This window comes from Musca domestica, unplaced genomic scaffold (assembly GCF_030504385.1).
Source record: "Musca domestica strain aabys unplaced genomic scaffold, Musca_domestica.polishedcontigs.V.1.1 7, whole genome shotgun sequence".
Lineage (NCBI taxonomy): Eukaryota > Metazoa > Arthropoda > Insecta > Diptera > Muscidae > Musca > Musca domestica.
The window spans coordinates 22,176,221-22,184,618 of record NW_026712383.1 but is presented as its reverse complement, the minus strand read 5'-3'; the positions used below and the strand labels follow the sequence as shown (position 1 = coordinate 22,184,618).

The window sequence follows — 8,398 nt, the reverse complement described above, 5'->3', positions numbered from 1 at the left end:
AACGAAATGTACGTCTCTCAAAAATGTCAAGCTGTGCACAAAAGCGCTGTGGTTTCGCGCTGTCACTTCAATCGCCCGTCCAAGTTGTCGTAGTCGCCGCTGTAGTCGTTGTTGGTCTCATAAATAAATTAATTGTGACAATACACAATTGATTTGATTATTGCTGTGTTCATATATATATATGTATGAAAAAAATCACACAAACAATGCAAACCCAACAGATGGACAGAGATAGACCGACTGACAGACATACAGCCAGATTGTGAATAATAACAACAACAATTACAAGAACACACGCACGCACTTTTACACACACACACAATACATATTCACACAAATTAAATGTACAAACATTAAACAATTTGTTCAACTGAAAGATATATTCAACAACAACATCAACAATTTCTTGTTGTGATTTTCCAACTGAAAATTGTCAAATCTATCCATGGACACCACCACTTCAGACTGTCATCGGAGAGATGACAATGGCCAGATTTTGATGACTATGTCCCTCATAATCATTGTCATTTCTTGTTAATTTGTTTTTTGTTGTTGCTTTTTTTTATTTCGAATTTTTTGTTTGTTTGACATGATGGTGGTAAGTGATCGAGATGATGGTTGGCAGGCAGGCTGGCTAGCTTTTGATATGACAATCATTGAGAATTGTGACGACGATGATGAGTCTGACAATGTTGATGATATCTTTAAACATTTGATTGCTTCAAGTGTTTTCTTAAGTTCTTTATTTTTGTCGATTCGATTGTGTTTCGCATGTGAATCTGTTTCGTGGTCTTCAATTAAATTACTTATAAAAATATCCATATTTTATTTTAATTGGAAACAAAATATTGTTATTAATAGAGAAGAAATAATAAATAAAATTGTGAGGGCCTTTAAAAAAATAAATAGTATTTGAATGAGAATTTGAAGACCTATTCGTGAATATACAACGTAGATATACTTACCAGACATTTTGTGGCAGCAAAACGAATTTTTGCACTTATCTTCAATGAGTTTCTATTAACTTAGTTAAGGTGTTTTGCCACCCTGAAACAAATTTCTAACTTATTTTTATAATCTCCACCAGCGGAACTTTGTCAATCAGTTTAAAATGCCTCGAAGTATTATTCGTTATCAGCATACAATTCTAAGTCGATATAAAGATATCTGTCAATCTGTTGAAATTAAAAAATATACAGGGTGAGATGAAAAAACTGCAACCAACTTCAGACTGCTGTCATTTCAAAGCCACTCGTCCGACAGCTGTTAAAATTATTCCAGTGACAGCTCATTATATTGTTTACAAGCGTACAAAAGCATTTTGCTGAGAATTTTCCAGAAAAAAAGTTTGTCGTGATGGAATTTAAGCGTGATAGTATGATTTCTTTACACTTGTCTGGAAAACCAAAAGTGGCTGTCGTTAGAGCACTCTAGCATTTAAATATGAATAAATCTTTTGTGCCTCGTACCATTGCTCCTTACCGTAATACTTGTAGCCTACGTCAAGGAAGTGGACGGAAGAAAACAGCAACATCAGCAGAAATGATTTGAAAAGTAAAAAAGCGACTTGATTGAAACCCACGTCGCAGTGGCCGAAAAATGGCCCGAGAACTGAACATATCACAATATTCCATTCGGCAAATATTGAAAAACGAGCTCGGGGTAAAGCCATTGAAATTCCAAAAAGTGCAAGAATTTACACCACAACAGAAAGAAAATAGACTCAAAAGAGCTAAAGAAATGCTTCACTTGGCCGAAAGTGGTGAACTGCCGAATTTGGTTTTCTCCGATAAGAAAACATTCGTTGTCCAGCAGTTTGTAAACAAAAAAAAATGATCGTGTTTACTTGCCATAGAGGTCAGCTGAAAACGTATGCCTTGGGTTGGCCACCAGAACTCAAGCGTGGTGATGTTGTGGGCCTCCATAACAGCCGATAGTCGCTCTCCGCTCGTATTAATCGACCGTGGCATCAGAATAATGCCGAATATTATCGTGAAAATATTCTGGAGGATGTATTGCGTTGGGCACGCAAACATTTTGGCCGCAAACCTTGGACATTCCAACAGGACTCAGCACCATCGCACTCAGCACGTGCCATCCAAGAATGGTTACAAAATGAGCTCCCTCGCTTCATTTCCAGTGCACAATGGCCACCAAAGTCTCCGGATACCAATCCGTTGGACTATTGTGTCTCGAGTATTTTAAAAAGCATGGTTGGCACTAAAAAATACCAAAGTGTCGATCACCTCAAGCAAGCGCTTCGCCGGGAATGGGCCAAAATACCGCAAAGCAACATTCGGGCAGCGTGTGACGGTTTCATTGGCCGTTTGAAGGCCATAAATCGTGCCAAAGGTGACCAATTCGAACAAATCTTGACTTATTCTAAAATACAAAGCTATTTCCGATATTTTTGTTTTCATTCAATAAAAATTGAAAAAAAGAATGTAAATATTATGGCGTTTGACTTTGTAGGGAGTTACCGTTATTTCGGGGCCTATATGAAGACGTGGACCTGCATAGCCAAATTTCTTCCACAGGCTGCAACATCTACAAGGAACTTCGAATACTAAATTTGAAACAATTTCAGTGAACAATGTCGCCAAAATCATTAAAAAATGCCGAATATAAGGGGCTATAGGGGCTATACGAAGACCTGCATAGCCAATTTTCTGTCATTACGAAAATTGAAACAATTCCGGTGAATAATCTCGTTTCCGAACAAATTGAAAAAGGTTGTTAGAATTTTATTCAAATGTGTCTTTCGTCTGCAGGACTTTTGAAGATGGGCTATATAGGTCCAAGTTTAGTTATAGCTCCCATATGAGCTATAACCTCCCTATATTCAGTACTTTGATGATTTCAGCGACATTGTTGTTCATTCAAATTTCGTATTTAATGGGTACTTCCGTCTATGACAGAAAAGTGTCTATGCAAGGCCAGGTCTTCGTATCTCCCCTATATAACGGCACCTCCAAAAATTCGGTATTTCACTGATTTCAGCGACATTATTCACCGAAATTGTTTCAATGTCGCTAAAACCATTAAAAATGCCGAATATAGGGTCATACCGTAATATAGGGGCTATTTGAAGACCTGCGTAGCCAATTTGCTGTCATTAGGAAAATTTAAACAAATCCGGTGAATAATCTCGTTTCCAAACAAATTGAAGTTGGTTGATAAAATTGTATTCAAATGTGTCTTTCGTCTGCAGGACTTTTGAAGATGGGCTATATAGGTCCCCGTTTAGTTATAGCTCCCATATAACGCTACCTCCCTATATTCAATAATTTTAAGATTTCAGCGACATTGCTGTTCATTCAAATTTCGTATTTGAAGTTTCTAATGGGTACTTATGTCAATGACAGAAAAGTGTTTATGCAAGACCAGATCTTCGTATATCCCCCATATAACGGCACCTCCCCAAATTCGGTATTTTGCTGATTTCAGCGACATTATTCACCGAAATTTTTTCAAGTTTCGTATTTAAAGTTCCTACTGGGTACTACAGTCTATGACAGAAAATTGTCTATACTGGTCCAGGCCTTCGTTTAGCTCCCATATATCGGTACCTCCCTATATTCGGTATTTTTACGATTTTACCAACGAAATTGTTCCATGTTTCGCATTTGAATACTGCAATTGCCTATGACAAAAAATGCTTATGTAGGTCCACGTCTTCGAATAGACCTCAATATAACAGTAACTCCCCTTAATTCGGTATTTTTATACCCGCCACCGTACTATGGAGGGTATATTCATTTTGTCATTCCGTTTGTAACTCATCGAAATAATGATCTTAGACCCAACAAAGTATATATATTCTTGATCAGCGTAAAATTCTAAGACGATTTAGCCATGTCCGTCTGTCTGTTGTAATCACGCTATCTTTCGAATGAATTGAGATAGAAGGCCAAAATTTTGCACACATGTTTATTTTGCCAGTAGACAGGTTCGGTTCGTAAATGGGCCATGTAGGTCCACGTTTTCATATAACCCCCATATAACGGTACCTCCCGATATTCGGTATTTTGATGATTTTAGCGACATTATTCACCGGAATTGTTTCAAATTTGCCATTTAAAGTTCGAAATGGTTATTACAGCCTGAGACAGAAATTTGTCTGTACAAGTCCACGTCTTCGTATAGTCCCCATATAACGGTACCTCCCAATATTCGGTATTTTGATGATTTTAGCGTCATTATTCACCGTAGTAGTTTCAAAGTACGTATTTAGAGTTCGTAATGAGAACTACAGTCTGTGACAGAAAATTGTCTACTCAGGTTCAGGTCTTCATATAGGCCCCATGTAACAGTACCTCCTTATATTCGGTATTTTGACGATTTTAGTTACAATACTCACCGAAATTGTTTAAGACGTCGTATTTGAAGTTCGTAATGGAAGCTACAGTCTGTGACAGAAAATTGTCTATGCAGGTCCAGGTCTTCGTATAGCTCCTATATAACGGTACCTCCCTATGTACGGTATTTTAATGATTTTGGCTACATTATTCGCCGTTTATTTCAAGTTTCGAACTTGAATATGGTAATGGCCTGTGACAATGCCTATGTAGGTACACGTCGTAAAGGTCCTAATATAACGGCTATATTCGGTATTTTTAAAATGTTAACAAAATTTTTTGCGAATGTTATCTTTTTCGAAAATGTTCAAATTCGTTCTAAATGGTGTAGGGTATTCAAGTTCGGCCGGACGAGCTTACTGCTTTTTAACTTATTAAGATTTATTAATTTTTTTATTTTATTTTATTTTTTTCTTTTTTTTAAATTTTTCCAAATTTGGAGGGTATTCAAAGTTCGGTCCGGCCGAACTTACTGCTTTTTTACTTGTGTTTTATAGTATTTCATCCGTTCGACTGTTAATTGATCTTAAGTATTATTCACTCAATGTGTGGTCCAAGGTGTATTATTATTGTTTTGAATTCATTGCCTTTTGTGTTCAAATCAATTAGTAATTCATTCGAATAATAATTGTATGTATCACACGGCCTGTCTTTGGGTTGCCTAATAAATGTCAAGTATTTTCACGTGTATCGAATTCATGAAATAATAATCTCAAATAATTGCCCAATAACAAATAGACAATCTCCAGTAATTCGAGCATTAATTGTTCGTTCGAACGTTTGTTCGGTTGTTTATTTGTTTTGTTTTATTTTGTTTGGCATTTAAAGTTTCATTGTCAAACGGTTAAATAGGTTTACTCTAAGCCAATTCATAATACGCTACTTAGAGCTTTTGTTAGCAGCTGAATGTTTTCAAAAGTTTTTTTTTTTTATTGAACTAATTGTTGTTGTTGTTGCTATTTATCTAAAAACATTATTTGTTTGTCGTTATTCGAGTTTAACATCATTGAGGCTAAAACTATTGTAAACTGATGATGGCTACGTTTGTCCCATTATTGACTTTGAACAGATTTTGGGCAATAGAATGGGTCAAATAAATTTCGAAAAATTGTATTTTTATTTACCTACCATAAAATTTTGAATCTTGTAATTTATTGAGACGAAGGCCCACTTTCATGTGTGTAATGGCTGCCCACTTGCCAGCCAACTTAAAAGAGTGGCCATAACACAAAATTGGTAATATTGTCGAAATGAATGAATGATCAATGAAAATCTGAGCGTATTGGAGTTAGTGTCTGAATTTAGTTTCCATTCCATGAAAACTATGTGTGCGTGTGTCTGAACCGAAATTAGCAGCATAATTTTCAACTGGCTCGTTGGTCTAGGGGTATGATTTCCGCTTAGGGTGCGGGAGGTCCCGGGTTCAAATCCCGGACGAGCCCAAGTTGAAATAATATTTTTTTTCGATTTTTTTAAAATATTTTTAGTAAATATTTTAAACATTTATAGCTAGGAAAAATTCCGAAGCAACATATTGAAAAGCACAAAAATGGGTTCCGAAGAAAAAAACTTTTGGTATGATTGATTTAAGGTACTAAATATTTCGTTAAAATACTTTGCACGTTTTGGTATAGCCCCTAAAGGTGTATTCCGATATTCGGTATTTTGTAAAATTTTCACCACATTTTCCAGCGGTATTGTAATCTGACCAATGTAACCTGACCTTCATGAGAACATGAATTATGTATAAATCGGCTATTTTTAAAATCTCTAAAATTTTAGTTTTTCCTTTATATGGAATAATTGCTAAAGGTATTATTCTAAGTATAAGGAATCCGTAATATTATATTACAACTGGTTTGACTGAAATTGGAGTCAAAATATACTAAAAGTTCGAAGGTACCGTTGCATGGGGATATTTACATTGGGGTAACTACTAATGTTTGAAGTTGAAATTTAGCAAGTAAAAAAGCTGTAACGAATTTGGCAATTCTCAAAAACCAAAAAAAAAAAAAATCATTAAAAGTTCTGTTAAAATTTTAAAAATACCGAATGTAGCTATTATATTAGGATTTATACGACGACATGAATCTGCGTAGGTAACATTTGTCATAAGCCATTACTATATTCAAATGCGAAACTTAAAAAAATCGGTAAATATTGTCACTAAAATCATCAAAATACCGCATATCGGGAGGTACCGTTATATGGGGGCTATACGAAGACGTGGACCTACATGGCCCATTTTCAATACCAAGAGTCCTGCAGTCGGTTAAAATGTCGATAAAATCAAAATACCGAATATCGGGAGGTACCGTTATATGGGGGCTATACGAAGACGTGGACCTGCACAGACAATTTTCTGTCTTAAGCTGTAGTATTCATTGCGAACTTCAAATACCAATTTCGAAACTATTCCGATGAATAATGTCGCTAAAATCATCAAAATACCGAATATCGGGAGGAACCGTTATATGGGGGCTATACCAAAACGTGGACCTACATGGCCCATTTTCAATACCAAAAGTCCTGCAGACATGACATACATTTGAGCAAAATTTTAGCAATCTACTTCAATTCGTTCGGAAGCTAGAGTGATTTCCACAGACGGACGGACATCGCTAAATCGACATATATATACTTTGTGAGGTCTATATATACTTTGTGAGGTCTAAAATGTGTATTTCGAGGTGTTACAGTCGGAATGACAATCTTAATATACCCTCCATACTATGTACTTAAAGATTACGAAAAGTACTAAATGGTATTAAATTTTGTATATGAGGAAGGGTTAGTGTTGGAAATCGGAGATGGTGTTGAGATACGGAAATAGTTTTGAAAATATTAGTTTGAAAAGAACGGAAATTTGAAATTTACATTGCGGGCATTTCATGCTGTTTGGGATAGACAAAAGGTTTTTGGAAATTCGGTCAATGGATTGCCAAACTTCACAAATTTTGGTACTGAGATGATTTCTTCTATGGAAGGACCATCTGGTCTTCTATTCCTTCTATATAGGCCATCGGGACTTCTATGAGAAGGCCTTCGGGTCTTCTATGAGAAGACCCTAGGGTCTTCTATGAGAAGATCGTGGGATTTTCTATGAAAAGTTTTCTGGTCTGCTATAAGATCTTCTGGTATTCTATAAGAAGATCTTCTGGTGTTCTATAAGACGATCTTCGGGTCTTCTATAAGAAGATCTTCGGGTCTTCTATGAGAAGACCTTCGGGTCTTCTATGAGAAGACCTTCGGGTCTTCTATAAGAAGACCTTCGGGTCTTCTATAAGAAGACCTTCGGGTCTTCTATAAGAGGAACTTCGGGTCTTCTATGAGAAGACCTTAGGGTCTACTACTATCGTCGGATCTTCTATAAAAATATCTTCTTGTCTTCTATAAGAAGACCTTCTGGCCTTCAATAAGAAGATCTTCTGGTCTTCTTCTATAAGATGAACTTCGGGTGTTCTATGAGAAGAATTGCGTGTCTTTTGTGAGAAGACCATCGGGTCTTCTATGAGAAAACCTTCGGGTCTTCCGTGGGATCTTATGTGAGAATGCCTTCTTTAAGAGATGACCTTCTTGTCTTCAATAAGGGAAGGGTCTTCTATAAGAGAAGAATTTGGAGTTGTGCCAACGGATAAAGGTAAAATCTTGAAATTGAGTCAGATTTGGGAAGTAAGATCGATAGAAAAAGGTGTTTTTGGAAATTCGTCCAATATGTAAAAACTGGACTAGATGGTACTAGAGAATGTACCAAAGGGAATGGAGGGTGGGGGGGTACCAGAAGGAGTCGATTCTATCGGAAAATCAGTTGAGACATAACCATAGCTCCATATATATGATTCATCCGACTTGGGGTTTAAGTCCCTCACATGCATAATATGCATTCGACAACAACTATGGTACCAGTTATCTCATAGTGCGCGGAAGTACCTATGCCAAATTGTATCATGATCGGTTTAGATTTGGATATAGCTCATATATATGTCTTCAACCGATTTCTATAGCTATAGCTCCCATATGTATGTTTCATCCGATTTGGT

At 36.4% G+C, this 8,398-nt stretch overlaps 1 non-coding gene across 1 annotated transcript; it reads left to right on the top strand.

The window, feature by feature from the left end:
* Nucleotides 1–5,728: 5,728 nt before the first annotated feature.
* On the top strand, nucleotides 5,729–5,800 carry TRNAP-AGG (transfer RNA proline (anticodon AGG)). Its single transcript has one exon. It is a non-coding gene; the product is annotated as a tRNA-Pro (tRNA).
* The last annotated feature ends 2,598 nt before the right edge of the window (nucleotides 5,801–8,398 follow it).